This window comes from Elgaria multicarinata, chromosome 19, assembly GCF_023053635.1.
Source record: "Elgaria multicarinata webbii isolate HBS135686 ecotype San Diego chromosome 19, rElgMul1.1.pri, whole genome shotgun sequence".
Lineage (NCBI taxonomy): Eukaryota > Metazoa > Chordata > Lepidosauria > Squamata > Anguidae > Elgaria > Elgaria multicarinata.
The window spans coordinates 5,904,421-5,921,827 of record NC_086189.1 but is presented as its reverse complement, the minus strand read 5'-3'; the positions used below and the strand labels follow the sequence as shown (position 1 = coordinate 5,921,827).

The 17,407-nt window shown below is 46.8% G+C and overlaps 1 protein-coding gene across 2 annotated transcripts in view; it reads right to left on the bottom strand.

The window, feature by feature from the left end:
- Positions 1–16,659, bottom strand: part of NR6A1 (nuclear receptor subfamily 6 group A member 1) — a 111,470-nt gene extending 94,811 nt beyond the window's left edge. For both annotated transcript variants that reach the window (XM_063144488.1, XM_063144489.1), the window contains exon 1: positions 16,637–16,659. The gene's annotated coding sequence lies outside the window, so the exon portion shown is untranslated. The remainder of the gene's footprint in view (positions 1–16,636) is intronic.
- Between the last annotated feature and the right edge of the window lie 748 nt (positions 16,660–17,407).

Here is a 17,407-nt window from a genome sequence, read left to right as displayed (position 1 = left end):
AATAAGCGGATGAGACTGAACAGCTAGAACATGTGAGATTGTGGGCTGCTCCACTTGGCTTAGTTTTACTGCTGCTCCCAGTCTACAAAGCAAGACAGACGAGCCCCATCATTACAGCAAGTTTTCCAAGCTTACCGGTCATCAATAGAGCAACAGTTCAAAGCCATGAAGGAGCAGGTTAGTGATCAATTTCTAAAGTGAGGAATCCTCAACTCGATAGCCAGGAAGTCATTCTGTCAATCCAGAAAACCCTTCCCTTAATCCCAGACACCTGCAGGCTAACTGTGATCTATCAGGGGTGAAGAAAATACTCTGCACATGCTCAAAGACTTCTGGATCCTATCCCATGTTCTCCAGGCTGAGCACTGGCATTGGGAACAAGTTCAGGGAATGACAGTCTGAAGCATTTCCACTCAAAGTCTGCCCTAGATAGTGAGGACCTCCAACTGGAATTTTCCTCCCTCAACCACTTAAATTTCCCAGAGGAAAAATTGCTCCCTTCAGTCCTTGGTATTGCTTTTATTGGGTCTGTGACCACATAATAAAAATCTAATCTAATCCCTTCAGTCCTGGGTTTTAGGAAATAGCTGGTTTTGTTTTACTGGACTTGCTGGGAAGATAATTGGGGGGGGGGAATGCTAACCCACATCTCTTAAAAACAATGTGATGTCTTATTATGAAGTGCCAAATGTTCAATAATTATTAAGAATTTGAAAATGTAAATAAGTAAAAAGCAGTGATTATATTAAAGGAAGGGTAAGAGTTTCACAAGCAGGTTCAAAATGAATTCTGGATAACTAGCATAAAAAACAATGGTCAAGTTGACCTGGATGGTATTCCAAAGAGAAAATATTGACTTAAAGCCCTATCACTTGACCCAAAACATTGAGTAACAAACAGCGTTGAAAATGTATGGTTCTGGGTCCATGGTGTACTTGAATGTGTACTTCCCTTATCAATTAACGAGCCAAAAATATTGCATAGGCTATACACATCAAAAAGCTTGATATACAGACTTCTAGAAAATGCATAGACTTGGGTTTAATCGGCAAATTTTGAGTAAGGAGTTATCTTCTCATGGGTAGAATTCAAAATTGGTCTTATCTAGTCTGAAAGATGTACATGTATGCCTAGTTTTTTTTAGGAACGTTTAATATCAAATTAAGACAGTGAGCCCTAATTTACGAGACAGTAGATCATAGAATAGCAGAGCCGGAAGGGGTCTACAAGGCCATCGAGTCCAACCCCCTGCTCAATGCAGGAATCCACCCTAAAGCATCCCTGACAGATGGCTGTCCAGCTGCCTCTTGAAGGCCTCTAGTGTGGGAGAGCCCACAACCTCCCTAGGTAACTGATTCCATTGTCGTACTGCTCTAACAGTCAGGAAGTTTTTCCTGATGTCCAGCTGGAATCTGGCTTCCTTTAACTTGAGCCCGTTATTCCGTGTCCTGCACTCTGGGAGGATCGAGAAGAGATCCTGGCCCTCCTCTGGGTGACAACCTTTCAAGTATTTGAAGAGTGCTCTCATGTCTCCCCTCAATCTTCTCTTCTCCAGGCTAAACATGCCCAGTTGTTTCAGTCTCTCTTCATAGGGCTTTGTTTCCAGACCCCTGATCATCCTGGTTGCCCTCCTCTGAACACGCATATGAGCTTTGAGCTAACTTCTTCACAAAATTGTATAAATGTGTTTTGAAAATGATGGAGCTTCTTATTAGGTGCTCAAAAGTCCTATGTACCTGCCAGCTGAACAGCCTATTTACTACTGAATGAAGAACATGGTACTTAAAATGAGATCTCTCCTTTTTAAATTGTTCAAATCTAAGGATCTTTAGTGATGCTGTTTAACAGCAAAAAAAAAATGTTTTTATATGCAAGTTACTTTTTGATGTTATGCCACAAGTATATTTCTAATAAAAACAAAAAATGGCTCAAGATTTTCCTTTACTCGTTCTTGTTAGTACAAACCAAAATTGGATCCTCCTAAAACAATTTTGGGTGTACATTTTGCTTGAAGTGTATTGATCAGGTCTGAGTACTTAAACGGCAGCCAAAAGTTTCCTAAATACTGGGACTATCGATTGAAAACACTCAGGAAAGGTCAAATCCGTAACAGCACCTGATTTCAGAGAGAGTCATTGTGTACTGAATTAAGGCTTCTGTAGCTTCCGAAAGTGATGCTACACAGAGAAGGAGCCGACAAGCCTCTCGTCTTCAGAATGCCACTTAGAGATGAGATGGGGAAGGAAGAGAGTTTAGAAGGGCATCTTCCCAGTTTGGAAGGACCAAGCACTTCTCTATACTACCGTGAGTTCTCCCAGGGCTGCAAGATACTTGAAATTCCTCAATGCACGAAACACGCGATTCAGTCGCCGAGAGTGCATTGCACAGCCCAACACAGCAGTTGGTCATATTTCACAACCACACATCAAGAGCCAGCAATGCACATTTAGGGACTGGCCGCAGGTAGGCACCGCTGCTGTGGCGTTGCCAGCACCAGACCTTTTTGACCCAAGCACTGTCTTACTCAACTCCCAAGAATTCCTATATATATGGTCTCAGTGTCTCAGGCTACACCGAACTCAAAGACACCCTCAGAGGAGTGAGGAGCAGAAAAACTGGCCCTCATTCCTGATCCAGGGTTCACCCCAAGGCTGCTTCTTTAGATTTTCCCTACTGCAGCAGGAACCTCTACTTCCTTCACTCTTTTCTCCGGAGAACAAAAACAATAAACGCACTTCCTGACAGCTCTTGCTCAAGGCCATTCTGAGGCTTTTCATGATGATTCAGGGTTTGCTCTTTACACTCAAAGAGCAACACCTGGTTCAATTGTTTCCTCATCATCCACCGAGCATCTGCACAGGTGAGAAGCAAAGCTACTCATCAACCGCCGTGCCGAGAGGCAACATTTCGGCTATTGGGCGGTATAAAAATGTAATAAATGAATAAATTTCCTTATGTGCAACATACAGAGCAGCCTTTATTCAGTGATGTGGGGAGGAATTTTCCCCGGTGCTTTATTTTTCCACAGAAAAACGCCCATGACGTAAGTTTATTAGTAACCATGAATGGCCGCCAGCTGCAAATACAGTCTTGTAATTAATGCTTTTCAGATGATTATCCCTAGCAGGTATGTGAGGGGATACATGTAGGCCATTGAAATACATGTATGCCTCGGTGCGAAATGGAACCAATAAGTAGCAACAGCAAAACTGAAGGCGCCCCAAAAACCTTAGTCTGAGAGAGTTGAACTCCACTGAAACAGATGAGTGGTTATTGGCATTTCATGCAGAGTTCTTTGCGTTGCTATAACTTATTAGTGAGTCAACAGGTTTTAGTACCTTGGCAGGGGGGTTCTCTTAAATTTAAACAATGTAAGGCAAGTACATGCTATTATATTTAAATTCTTACAGATTTTCTAATAAAAATCCCTATATAATACAACATTTCAATCACGTTAAGGCATAATCCTATCTGTGTTTAGCCAAGAAAAATGTCTTACAACTCCCAGGATTCTCCATAGTGTCTGGGGAATACTGGGAGTTGCACAACTTTTTCTTTGTCTAAGCATGCATAGGATTGCAGCCTAAGTGTGGTTTAATTTCTCTCTCTCAATTATTTCGGGTTAAAATGATCAGGTTTATTGGGACCAAAGATTAACATGGGGGATGCTGTTGTTTACTAATATAAGTAAAATAAACACGCTCAATTAAATGCCTCTCTAGGGCATCTGCAAACCTTCTGATGCAAATGACCGCATGAAAATTTTCCAGGGGGGGGGGGGAATCCAATGCAATTTTTTTCCGGAAAACCCAAATCACAGGCCTCACCCTTATCGCGCCTTGCATTCCACCTCTGTTTCAATCACTCTTCAGGCTCTCAGCCCCCATATGCAAGAGACGGCGGTCTTCTGTCATGCACAGCTCCAGCTGTAGAATTGAGAGTGGGAGGCCAGGAATACCCAAAACGACCCTGGCCCAAACTCAGGGCTGGGCTACCTACCTTCCTGCCACTTGCCAGGGATAAAACCAGAAGTACGAAAAGCCCTGTGAAAGACGTGGTTTTGTTTTCTGTACTATCCCAAAGTCAATTCAGCAGAGAAGACAACTGCATCTTTCTGGTCCGTTTTGCGCAGCGTTTAAATGTATTTTCAGGTAGGCCGAAACGGCCACGCCGCAATCTGCGGCTGAATCGAGCACCCGTCCTGCTGCTGGAGAACCAAGTTCCAAACACATCACAGGTCAGGCAGCCCCAAGCCGCCGGTCCCAGGCTTCGAACAAGAGGCCACACAGACTGACCAAGGGAATTCCCTCGCCCGCTCCAGCATCCTGGACATTGCTTTGGTTTCACTCCTGGCTCCGAGCAGTAAATACCTCCGTGTCACGTCCCAATAGCTTTTATTGTGTTTGCAAATGAGGCCAGCGATAAGACCCTCGCCTGTCCGGGCTTGCAAAACAAGGAGAAGGGGAGCTTGTCCAGAATGTTTTTCCAGTACTTTCTGCCTGGTCAATATCATACATAGGCCCACACCCAAGCAAAGGTCTATCCTTACATCCTGTGGGTCACACCACCCTTGCTGAGCCCCTGAGAACACACACACCCCTGCAAACTCAGACCCCCCCCCTTCCATCAGCATAATCCCCCCACGCCCTTTGGCAGTTTGGAAGAGCTCCTGGTTACGCTTTTTTCTTTTCTTTTTTTACAAAAAGGGGTGATAAGAAGGGGAGTCAGGCTCTCCTGGAAAATCCCTGGATGATCTGCAATAGATTGGCAAGAGTTTGACTTCGTATGGTTTAACAAGAGCAACCCACAACTAAAAAAAAATAGGTAAAAATAGTTTATAAAAATAGTTAAGCTGCTGATATTAAGATGCTGGCAAGGAAACTAGGAAAGGACTTATTATTATTATTATTATTATTATTATTATTATTATTATTTATATAGCACCAACAGTGTACGTGGTGCTGTGCAGAGTAAAACAATAAAATAGCAAAACCCTGCCGCATAGGCTTACATTCTAATAAAATCAAACTTGTGTTTGAAAGGACAGTGAGTTCCGTTCTGGTACTGAAAACAAATCCCTGGGCTGTGCATGTGCTCACAGGCACCCTGTACTTTAATTCTAAAGGTAGCTGGGAGCCCTGAGCTCACGTGGCACTAGTTGTTAGACCTCACGGTTCTAGCAAAACACGAAGGCCCTGTTCAGAAGACACCTTAAACCACAGCTTTAACCATGGTGGTTAAGCCAGAAAGCCAGGCTGTGTTCAGGAGACACCTTAAACCATAGCTTTAACCGTGGTGAAAAAGGCAAAAAGGCTTAACCGCCATGGTTAAATCCATGGTTTAAGGTGTCTTCTGAACACAGCCCGGCTTTCTGGCTTAACCACTTGTGGTTAAAGCCATGGTTTTAGGGTGTCTTCTGAACACAGCCAAAATAGATTTAGTAAGCTTGATGTCTGCCCACCATTGCTTTATAACACTGCTTGTGTGTGTACACACGCACATGGGACTGGCACATAAGTAGTGAACTGCAACCCCCTCCATGCAACAACTACAGCTTCCCCCCACCCCGATCCCACCCAGAACAGTGACAGGCTTTTAGGGAACAGAGGTGCCTTGGGAAGGTCCAGGAACCAGAAGAGTTAGTGCTGCCAGCAGTGAGGAAATCTAAAAAGAGGCCCTGAAGTTCCTCAGCCCCTCTGGCCAACTAATTCACTTTTCCAATGCACCCAGAGTCTGGAGAGCCTGGATTTTGCTGGCAGAATCCTAACCAACAATTTCTGCACAGATTTTGTCTCTAGGGCACAGAACTGCAATCTACTGTGGGAGGGAGGGGGAGGAAGGTTCCACTCCACCTTGTAGGGCTGGTCCCACAAAATGCATAAGGCAGCTTTGATCTCTCTCTTTCTCTCCCACGCCCCCAAGGCTTTGTAATGACACCTTCTATTTTGACACACAATATCTCTGTTAGATCACATCACATTTAATTCACCAGGCCGCTGCATGAAACTCTACATAATGGCAGAGCCACTTTGCAGTAATAGGATGGTTTTACATTTCATCTTCCCATTGCTCCAATCACAGTATTAATGCTATTGACATTGAGATAATCTAACCTCAGAGGTGGGGTCTGCAGAGCTGAAGGGCTGCTCCCCATGTCTCCCAGGTAGATCCTCATGATAAAGGTACGATCCACCAGTCCCCATCAATTGGGCCAGAGAAGGGACAGTTAGAGAGAGAGCGTCCCTCGTCTCTGCTAGAAAGAAGCTGCAACTAAGAATTAGTGCCCGAACTTGCTTATTTCCTCCTCCCTGCCGGGCCCTTTTCCTTTCATGCTATATCTTTTAGATTGTTACTGTAAAGGCAAGGGCTGTCTTATTATTGACTTGTATTATAATTGACTCTGGGATCCTTTTACAGCGAAGGAAAATAAATAGTAACCCTACAGCCTGGTCAGCACTGAGGGAAACACAATTTCACTCATGAAGTACACTTAAGTTATATGGATTTATTAACCTTCTTGGATAGAACTATGATCAGATGCGACACGGACACTATGGAAATCTCCTCAGACCCTTTCCCTGTGGGATCATTATGCCAACATATAACCATAGAGGCAGCCACAAAGCATCCACACAAGCACACACAGCTTTGTCACAGAACTTTAGAAGTGTCATGACCAAATCAGCATATCCTGAAAAGGTTGTAATATATTCCTATAAGCAGCAGTAGCAACAGCAAAAGAATATTTCTTTTCTTAAAGTTAAGCACCACAATCAGCTATGCAATACTGAAATAAATCTACCAGATGATTTCTTCTTCAGATACAGGAGTCGTAAGAACCTTCTCTGGGACTCCTAGGGAGCGTTTAGCAAGCAAAAGATCCCTAAAGACAAACCATTCAGACCATTCAGACTCACATGGACAGCAGGCATAGAATCATAGAATCGCAGAGTTGGAAGGGGCCTACAAGGCCATCAAGTCCAACCCCCTGCTCAATGCAGGAATCCACCCTAAAGCATCCCTGATAGATGGGTGTCCAGCTGCCTCTTGAAGGCCTCTAGTGTGGGAGAGCCCACCACCTCCCTAGGTAACTGATTCCATTGTCGCACTGCTCTAACAGTCAGGAAGTTTTTCCTGATGTCCAGCTGGAATCTGGCTTCCTTTAACTTGAGCCCGTTATTCCGTGTCCTGCACTCTGGGAGGATCGAGAAGAGATCCTGGCCCTCCTCTGTGTGACAACCTTTTAAGTATTTGAAGAGTGCTATCACGTCTCCCCTCAATCTTCTCTTCTCCAGGCTAAACATGCCCAGTTCTTTCAGTCTCTCTTCATAGGGCTTTGTTTCCAGACCCCTGATCATCCTGGTTGCCCTCCTCTGAACACGCTGCGTCCTTCTTGAATTGTGGAGCCCAGAACTGGATGCAATACTCTAGATGAGGCCTAACCAGGGCCGAATAGAGAGGAACCAGTACCTCACGTGATTTGGAAGCTATACTTCTATTAATGCAGCCCAAAATAGCATTTGCCTTTCTTGCAGCCACATCACACTGTTGGCTCATATTCAGCTTGCGATCTACAACAATTCCAAGATCTTTCTCGTTTATAGTATCGCTGAGCCAAGTGTCCCCCATCTTGTAACTGTGCGTTTGGTTTCTATTCCCTAAATGTAGAACTTGGCATTTATCGCTATTAAATTTCATTCTGTTGTTTTCAGCCCAGCACTCCAGCCTATCAAGATCACTTTGAAGTTTGTTTCTGTCTTCCAGGGTATTAGCTAGTTCAAGATTCAAAGAAAGCAAACACCTGCATTAGTTTCCCATAAAGAATTATCTCCGCCAAGGCGCTTTTAATTACAGAAATATTATACCAGCTCACAGCTCTACCAGCCCCACGAAACTGTCACACTCCAAGCCACCCAGAGAAAAAAGGAAAGCGTTCTCCGTTGCCATCTGCAGTTTCCACCCAACTGGAGGGGCTTGATTTGGGCCCAAGGGTCCCTCCAATGCAGCATGCATTAGCAGGAGAGCAAAGTGCCTCTATCCAAATTCTGTAGGAGTGCATTCACCAAACAAGGTTCTACAGCGACACGTGCTCACTGCAAAATACAAAATGGAGCCATTTTTGGCAGGCCTTGTTTTCCCCCAGATCTTTCCCAGGAGGAAATAGCCTTATTTATTTATTCATTTATTTAAAACATTTATATCCTGCCCTATATCAACAAGATCTCTATATCAATAAGCATACAGTATAAAAACAGTAAATATACACAGCTAAAAAACTGTTCACCCCACAAGCACGTGAGCAAGGAGGTCCCACACAGTGCTGTGAAGGGAGAGCCAAATTGTCTGTCCTGAGTTCATCTTTTGCATGCTTCAAACTGCTTCTCTTTCCAACTATTTTAACTTGCCCCCTACACCTAGATTAGGCAGAGTAAAGAGAAATGTAACAATAGTGGATGAAACTCTACCATGATCCACATGGAAAAGGTTCACAGCGAACTGTCTTTTCCCTTTATCTTACTAGCAACAAAACCACCCTCGGGAGTCCCACCTACGGATTCTCAATTAAAGCTCCCAAAGCAAGAGGCATTGTGGTTTAAGGGTCCCAGCAGAGTTTCAAAAGGCTACTTTAGGACAGCTGAAAGCAAAGAATTCACTTCAGCTCAGCTGCTGCAGGCGGAATGAACCCCTGAGCCTGCCCTTTATGCAAATGGATGTTAATTAGAATTAGCAATTACTCTTCTAAAAGCCTTTATCTGAACAATCAGTTTATCAACAGGATCACCCTTGAAAACCACTTTTAAATTAAAAAAAAATCCCCATACCTTATCAATGCAAGCAGACCACCAAATCACAAATATGCCCACAAAGTTGGGAACACTTTTGCCTTTTTTCCCCCCACTCCTGAAAGAGCCAATGTACTTTTTGAAAAATTCCTTGTCTCAAACCCCACAAGGAGATTTGGGAAGACAGACAATGAAGGGAGGCTCCTTGGCCATTTTATCAGGGATCAGCTTTGCCTTTAAAAAATGTGAAGCGTCATTCTTCCATTTCACGGACAAGAGCTAATTAATGCCTTTTTCAGCGCAAGAAGAAACCAAATTAAACTGATATGCTTTCTTAATTTTCTTTTTTTTAAAAAACAACAACACCTGAGATGACATGTCAGTGTTCCATTTCTTGGTCCACCTTTTCACCAGTATTCAGAAAAGAAAAGAAAAACTACTGAAAGCAGTAGTGGAATAAACTGGAAAGTCCATCTATCTTTACTACAGAGATACAGCATAACTATTAAATACACATTTTGCCCCAGGGAAAAGCACTGAACTAAAATATTTCCAGGAGAATTGCCCCTATGATGTCTACTTACCTTGCATACTCATCTACCCACAGCAATGGTTGCACGGAAAAGCCAGCCACGATTGCTGATGAATCCCACCATACTGTGAATCCCCAAATGGAATGGACTCAAGACATTATTTTGCACCTACTTGGCTTCTCCCACTAGCATGCATGACTTAAAAACCAAGAAATGGTTTTATGCATGTGTTGTCCAAATCCAGGATCCTGGCTTGTTGCTTCCAAACAAGGCAGCATTTATATAAGCCAAGAAACACTGGCTTGCTTGGGAGCAACAAGCCAAGATCCCAAGTTTGGACCACACACAGAGAGAAAACCATTTCTGGTTAAGCCAGAATTCACCAGTAATCCTGGCTTACCATTCTGTATGTAACCACCAGAGTATGTTACATAGTTACATGTATATACTGGAAGTTTTATTGTGGTTTTAATTTTTGTGAACCGCCCAGAGAGCTTCGGCTATTGGGCGGTATAAAAGTGTAGCGAATGAATGAATGAAAGTAAGCGAGACCTGCAATTTTCCCCTCTGCGCAGTATTAACTAGGAATACAATTTTATGCATGTTCCACTAAACATAATGGGCCTGTCTTCAGACTAAATTTGCATAGGATTGCACTGCAGGATTCTTATATTCCTTTGAATGCAAGCAGCAGCTGATTTTGAGCCTAAGAATTAGAGGATTCCCATTGTACACAAAGAGGAAAACAATCTTCTCCACAGTTTGCACAAGATAAAACGGCTTCCAAAAGCTACTTTTCAAAACCAAGCCCCCTCCTCAGAAGTCAAACAATGCTTGATGGAGACATCATTTAGGACCAGCCTGAGCACAGCAGGTAAATCACCACCCTGCTGAAGCCCAAGTTAAGACTCCATTGATCTTAAGGAGCTGGACTGGGCTCTACGGTTATCAGTACGACAGTCCCAAATGCAAGAATGCCAATACATGGAATAAGTAAAAATGGCAGCATCAGGTCCACGTTAAGCACTTTTAAGTCCCACTGATTTCAAAGTGGGAGAGATGGGCTGAGCAATCCCATATTCCAGAGGTTGGGAGACTTCACTATTGCTGGCTCTACGTTTTCTTTTTACAGCCAACCAGAACCAGGTGCAGAAGAGGTAGACTCAGAATTCAAGAGCAGGGTGCTTCTAAACCTAGGGATTCGTTTCCACTACCAGAACAAAACTGAGCTCACAGGCCTCACACACAAACATCCATTTCTGGCTACCCCAAGCTTACCTTCATTTCAACAGCTTAATCTAGGTGGTAAAAGGCATTGTTGCTAGTTTTAAACTGGGAAAATCCTTCTCCATCTCTTGCAAATCATGCAGAGATGTATTAGTAGGTCCAGATTGACCTTCCGCTGAACCATGCTATATTCCAATTCAGGATGTCAGAGAATGTCCATTCAGGATCCATCTAGGCTTTGTACCTGGATTTTGTTTAGTTCCCACTGTGACGTCCGACTCGATCTGCAGGGAGTCAGGTCAGTTTGCAGATTTACCAGGCATTTGCGCATTTTTGTTTCGGAAGATTCTGGAATTTGTGCAAACGACAGCCAAATTTGCGCAATTTATGCAAGTTTGGCCAAAATTTGTACAAATTGCAGGCCCTTCCCCTCCCCTCACAAAATGCACAAAAAAGGGAAGGAGAAGGGGAGATAGACCGGCACACGAGCAGAACAGCCACTCTATCCTATACATGCTCAGCCCAGGAGGAGAAAAGAACACACATCACTTGAAGAAATCCCAAAACAGTGTAAAAAAGCAGGCATGTTCATACCACCGTGGAAGCCCTCCAATCGGGGACTGTGCCGGCAGACACGGCCTCAGCACAGACAAAGACATCCACCCACCCTGCATCACAACATGTGCAACACCACAACGTCCCCAACCCATCAACCCCAGCGGTACAGCCAGCCATGACCTTGCTTCTTGCAAGTCCTCAGGCACAGTTGCAAGCAGAGGTTAGAATCCCTTTATGCACTGTTTCTAATACACAAAGGGATGGAAGGAGAGTCCTCGCAGCACAGGGATGTCTTTGCTGCCTGCCCCTTCAGAGTCCTATTCTAAGGCCAGCTGAATCCAGATCATACAAGAGTATGGCAAGGAGATCCTGATCTACCACTCCCTAGAAACAAAAAAAAAACATGTAAGGTTACCAGCTCGTCCCTCCAGGCAGGGCTCCTGTGCCTCGGGCAGCCACCCAGCAGACAGGAGGGTTAACAGGGTCAGTATATTTCATAGCTTACACTTCATAGCAAGAACGCACTAATCTGTCACAAAACTTGCAGGCATACAAGAACGTGCCCAGAACACATTGCTTAACAACCCCACAGAGGAACTGCCGGAAGCCTCCTGGTCTCTACTGGGGATCATGGGATGCACCTCCCTTATGGTCTGTGCAAACTGAAGAATCCTATACATGGGAGAGTTGTCTGCGCAAAACGAAGGGAGAGAAAGAGCACAAGCAACAAGCAGCCGGAACACAATGAACTGGTTCGTGTGATCACCCACAAGCACCAAACTGACACACCACTGCCATGGCTTTTCGTGCCATCTGAACCCAGTAAGGGTGGCTTGTTGAGGTGGTTAACAAACCACTCCACAACCCTACCGCAGGCCATGGGTTCTGGGTCATTTGTTATCCACCCCAACAAGCCACTTTTACCGGGTTTAAACATGCGAACCTGTGCCCGATGAGGGTAATTCCATAAAATTAGCCAGTACACACAGGATGGTTAATCAGCTACGGGGACTGGTTAACCACCCCTGTGATCATGCAAACCGGGCCAGGATCTCTGAACCCGAGACATTAACTACCACCATATTTACATTCCTGTGAATAGCATCACCCAAATATTATGAGCAGGGGTGGGCAATTCGTGGTCCTCTAGAAGCCTTGGCCTACAATTCCCATGATTCCTCACTATTGGCTGTGCTGGCTCAGGCTAACGGGAATTGTAGGCCGAAGCATCTGGAGAGAAACCAGTTGCCCACCACTGCTGTGAACAGCTCGATGAAAATGTCCACCCCAGCGTGTGGCTGGTGCAAAGACAGCAAACTCTATGTCAGGCATTATAAGAAAAGGAATCGTATACTGCCTTTACACAAATCTATGGTGTGATCATACTTAGAATACGGTGTGCCGTCCTGGTCACCACACCTAAAAAAGGATATTATAGAGCTGGAAAAAGTGCAGAAAAGGTCAACTAAAGTGATCCAGGGGAGGAAGCATCTCCCCTATGAAGGAAGGTTGCTACAGCTGGGATTAGCTTGGGGGAAAAGGAGGCTAAGGGGGAGATCTGCTAGAGGTGTACAAAATTATGCCTGGTGTGGAGAATGTGGATAGGGAGACATTTTTTTCCCTGTCTCAAAATACTAGAACCCAAAGGGGTCCTCCCATGAAGCTGATTGGTGGGAGATTTAGGACAGAGAAAGGGATGTACAACTGCACACAGTGCATAGTTAAATTATGGAATTCACTACCACAAGATGTAGTGATGTAGACCATTTGGGTGGCTTTAAAAGGGGGTTGGATAAATTCCTGGAGAAGGCTATCAAGGGCTACTACTAGCCCTGATGGTTATATGCTACATCCAGTATCTGAGGCAGTAAGCCTGTGTACACCTTGCTGGGGAACATGGGTTGGAGAGTGCTGTCGCACCATGTCATGCTTTGTTGGTCCCTGGCCGACAGCTAGTGGGCCACTGTGTGAACGGAGTGCTGGACTAGATGGACCCTCAGTATGACCAAAGGAAGCCTCGCTTGGACATAATTTTCCAGATGTCTGCTTCAGTCAGGCTTGTGATAGCAAATTCTAGAACGAGCGTTCTCCGAATGGTAACTTTCCCAACTGCATTGACTGTTCCAAGCCACCTCAATGATTGCTTGCAAGAAGAAAAGCAGTATGCAAGAGCACAAAATGACCAAAGTTATTGTTATGTTTCTGTAAATAAAAGGCGATAAAAGGCGCTTCAGATAAACCAGTACTAAATTGGTTTAATCTCACTAAAACATGAGCAGGGCCTTCACTTTCAGCCCGTCAATTACTCGGCAGCAGCTATGAGGCAGAAGCCTGTGCCGAAAGCCACGTTCCTTATGTGCCTTTTGATCCGACATATCGCCTAAAACAGGAGACTAGATACATAAGATAACCAACTATTTTGTTATATAACTCCTCTGAGCCTAGGCCTCCCCTCTCTCTGCGTTCAAGCATATTCTTAAAGAGACAACATTCAGAGAGTGGAGAAATTGACATTTACGGTGGCAAAATACCACCACCACCCCACACACACTCACCCAAAAAAGGGAAGGGCGGGAGACTGGGCCTTGAATGCTCTCCGTGAGCAGCACAGTAGCTTTAACTTTGCACTCTTAACAGGAGGCAGCAAAGAGAATGGAGGCCTGTGCGAAACGGAGAGCATTGCCTTGCTAACTACGTGCAACTCGGAAATGGGAACTTACACGTAGGCATCCCGCTCTTGTGAAGAACCAACACACAGAAATGGTTCCAGCCAGCCATCAAGGGACTCATTGCAAAGGTGACATTTATTTAAGGGAACAAGAGTGCAACCAACATCATGTGAGCCCAGGCAGGGAGTGGCAGGGTGACAAACTGGAACGCATAAGTTACCTTATTTAGTGAACCTTTAGTGGCTGTTTTATAGGAAAGGCTATGGAAAACTGCTACAGTTCAGGTTTTGGGCTTCCATGCTGGCATCTGAGGCCAGGAATTGCTTCCACCCCAGCCTAGCCTAACACCTTTATTGAGTGCTGAAGAGCCTACTGATGTTGGTTCTGTCCCTATGGCAAGTGGATATCTCCCCTCCTGTTAGGATTTTAGAAAGACTGAAGACCAAGCCATGCATGTCTCAATACTTTGCAAGCATTTCACATTTTAGGGCAAGCAACAAACTAATAGGTGGTTACATCATCCTTTTGAAATACTATCGAATGCCTGCCCCAAACAGTGCACTTGTCAGGGGAAAGGCCCTGTTACATGGGCGCCTTGTCCTTCAATAAGACGCCAGAAATACTCAAGTTTATGTATTCTTTAAGAGCGGGGAAGAACTGTTTTGCATGGCATCCCGAGAAAATTCAACCGAAAACACAACATTGAGGTTGGAAACTGGGAGATTGTGAATGAAAGTGCAGCCAGCACAAATGCATCTCTTAAAGCCTTAGGAGCTTGAAGAGTCAATTTAAAAGTCCTCATTTTAACCATCATTGTACCATTTCAATTAACTTTATGCCTAGACAGTGAAAGAGCATTAAAAGGTAGTCTAATTTATGGCAGTTTACAATAATTCAAGTGCAAAATATTAAGCACGCCAACCTTTCAAAGACAGAATTATGCTGGGTATAACCAAAGCGCAGAAGCAGCTGAAGTAGCTGTAGAACTCAACGTGCAACGGAACCATTTTAAGCACCTTTACAGCTAGAGTAAGGCTGCAATCCTAAACACACTTACAAAGGAGTGAGACCCACTGGCCACAACGAAGCTGACCTCCCTAGAAAGATGCACAGCACTGGGCTGAAAGTGCAATTAAAAGCCAGTAGGAAAAAGTGCCGGCACAAGCAACTGCCATGCGAGTTCCAGTTCTCCTGGAAAAGCCAGAAAACCACATTTCCTCTTGCTAGCACCAAATGTAGCCTCTCCCTAGCCCCCACCCAGTTTAGGCTAGCAAGCAACCACTACTATTTCGTGCACAGTCCTGATCACCTAAATCACAAGCTCCTTTTCAATACTACTCTGTCCCACTGCAGAAAAAGAAAAAAAAATGATACAAGCATAGTGGGTGTTTTGGATCGGGGTAACTGTGGAGCAGCAGATTTAAGTTTAAACTTCGTTGATTTCGATTACCTAAGTGAGAGAGCCTAAGTGGGAGAGCGACAGAGAGGAATCTTCAAAATCTAGTTGGAGTTGAATTACAACACAGATAATAGAACTCAGGATTTTAAAAGAAAGAGCTCATCTGTGTTGCAAAACACGCCACAAGAGGTTTTAGAAAGGGGAGAGGGAAGAGAAAGAAGAGAAAAGAAAGGAGGGAGGCAGCTAGGGGTGGTAAAAGGGGTAGTTTTGTTTGGGGAGGGAGATATTTATTCCTTTCCGTTTCCCAGCAAAGTTTCCCATAACAATATAGGTCTCCTTGCATTTGTATGGAGGATTTTTTATTGATCCCTCCTGCCTTTCAAGCAGAGGGAGAGTCGAAGAATCCCGGTGTTATAAAATATTCAAAACGCCATTGAGACTGGGAGATTGATCACTGGCCGGCTGGGAGAGGAAGTGGCTCCAGGAGGAAGAAGGAGCCTTCAAAGGGAGGGAAGGATGGGGCAGGGGTGGGGGAGCCCCATTTACAGTGGAATAACCCCCCACCCACGCCACACCCTGCATAATTGAAAAGGGGAGAAGCAGCAGCAGGAGGGGAAAGGGGGGGGACGAGAGAGGGGTCTCTGAGATGCTGACAAGAGAAAGGAAAGGTCGGGAGGGGGGTCCCAGTCAAGATTTGGAGTGGGGGGGAGGAAGGGGAAAAGGGGGGTCTTTGCCCCTACCAACTCAAGCAGCTGACAGAGGAAGAAGTGGGGAGGGGGATCCCGGCCAAGAGTGGGGGCCGAAATCTCCAGCCAAGAGTTGGGGGGGAGCGATAGAAGGAAAAGGGGGTCTTTCCGCCTCCACCAGGTGACAGAGCAATAAGCGGGGAGAAGGATCCAAGCCAAGACTTTGGGGGGGGGGGAAGGAATGAAGGAAGGAAAAGGGGGTCTTCGGCTCCATCAGCTGACAGAGAAGGAAGTGGGGAGGGGGCTCCCAGTCAAGATTGGGAGAGGGGGGAAGGCGGCAATTGGAGGGGGGAAGGGTCTTCACCACCGCCGTTACCTCCTCTAGCAGAGGCAGGAGAGGCGGCAGGGGGACCCCACCAGAGGCAGGGGAGAAGAAGGGGAGGGACCCCTGGCAAGGCGTGGGGGGGGGGAGAGACTCCAGCCCTGGTTTGGGAAGGAGGGAGGGGGAAACCAGGGGAGGAAGGTGGAGGGTCCCCACCCCCGAGCAGCTGCTCTCCTCTGCTCTGCACCCCCCCCCCGAAGCAGGGCGGCGACTCCAGGGGGCTCCGAGGCTGAACCCCACAAAGGAAGATAGCAGGAGGGGCAGGAAAGGGGGGGTGTTGGAGCTCCTTTTCCTCCTCGCCGCCCCCCACCCCGAGGTGGGTTGCGAGGGGGGTGTCTCCTATCTTGTTATGGGGTGGTGGTCGCTGACTCCCCCCCCCGCGAAGAAGCGCCCACCTACCGTTCAGGGGCGGCGGTGGGGGGGGCGGCAGAGGGTGTCCCGTGGGGGGCGGCGGCGGCGGGGGAGGGGGGGGCGGCGGCGGCGGGAGCGGCCTCCGTCCTCCTCCCCCTCCTCCGCCTGCCGTGCCGGGCGGCGGCTCGGGCTCCAGCTCCATGGCGGTCACGAGGGCGGCGAAGGCAGCAGCGGTGGCGGCGGCGGCCCGGCCAGGACCACCCTGCGCCCGCCGCCCCGAGCGCCCATCGCCGCCGCCGCCGCCGCCTCGCCTCCTTCTCCGCCGCTCTCGCTCGGCCGGCGCGTCCGCTGCTGAGGCGACCCTCACGACGGACCGACGGCGCACGCCAAGCCCGCTCGCCCCGCCGCTGCTGCTGCTGCTGCTGCTGCCGCCGTCGCCGCCGGCACTGACTGACTGACTGAGCGGCCGGCAGGAGCAGCGCACCTCACGCCCCTCTCGCGGCTGCCCCTGCTCTGCGCACGCGCGGAGATGTTCCCCGCCTCCTTAGCATGCCGGGAAACGTAGTCCGCGGCGAGGGAGGAACCATCTCTCTGACCGCGAGGGGGAAAGGAAAGGAAAGGCAAAACGCCCGTCGTACCTCCTTCCTTCCTACCGACCGACCTTCAGGAACTTTTCAGCATGGCTGCATCACTCAGCCAAGTCTGGGTCCCGCTGTGGAATAACGCCGCGTTCTTCTTTTCACCATCTGTCCCCCCCTCCTTCGACGGAGGGCAATGGGCTCTCCCAAGCGTCGCCCTCGCAAGGCGGGACGAGCGACG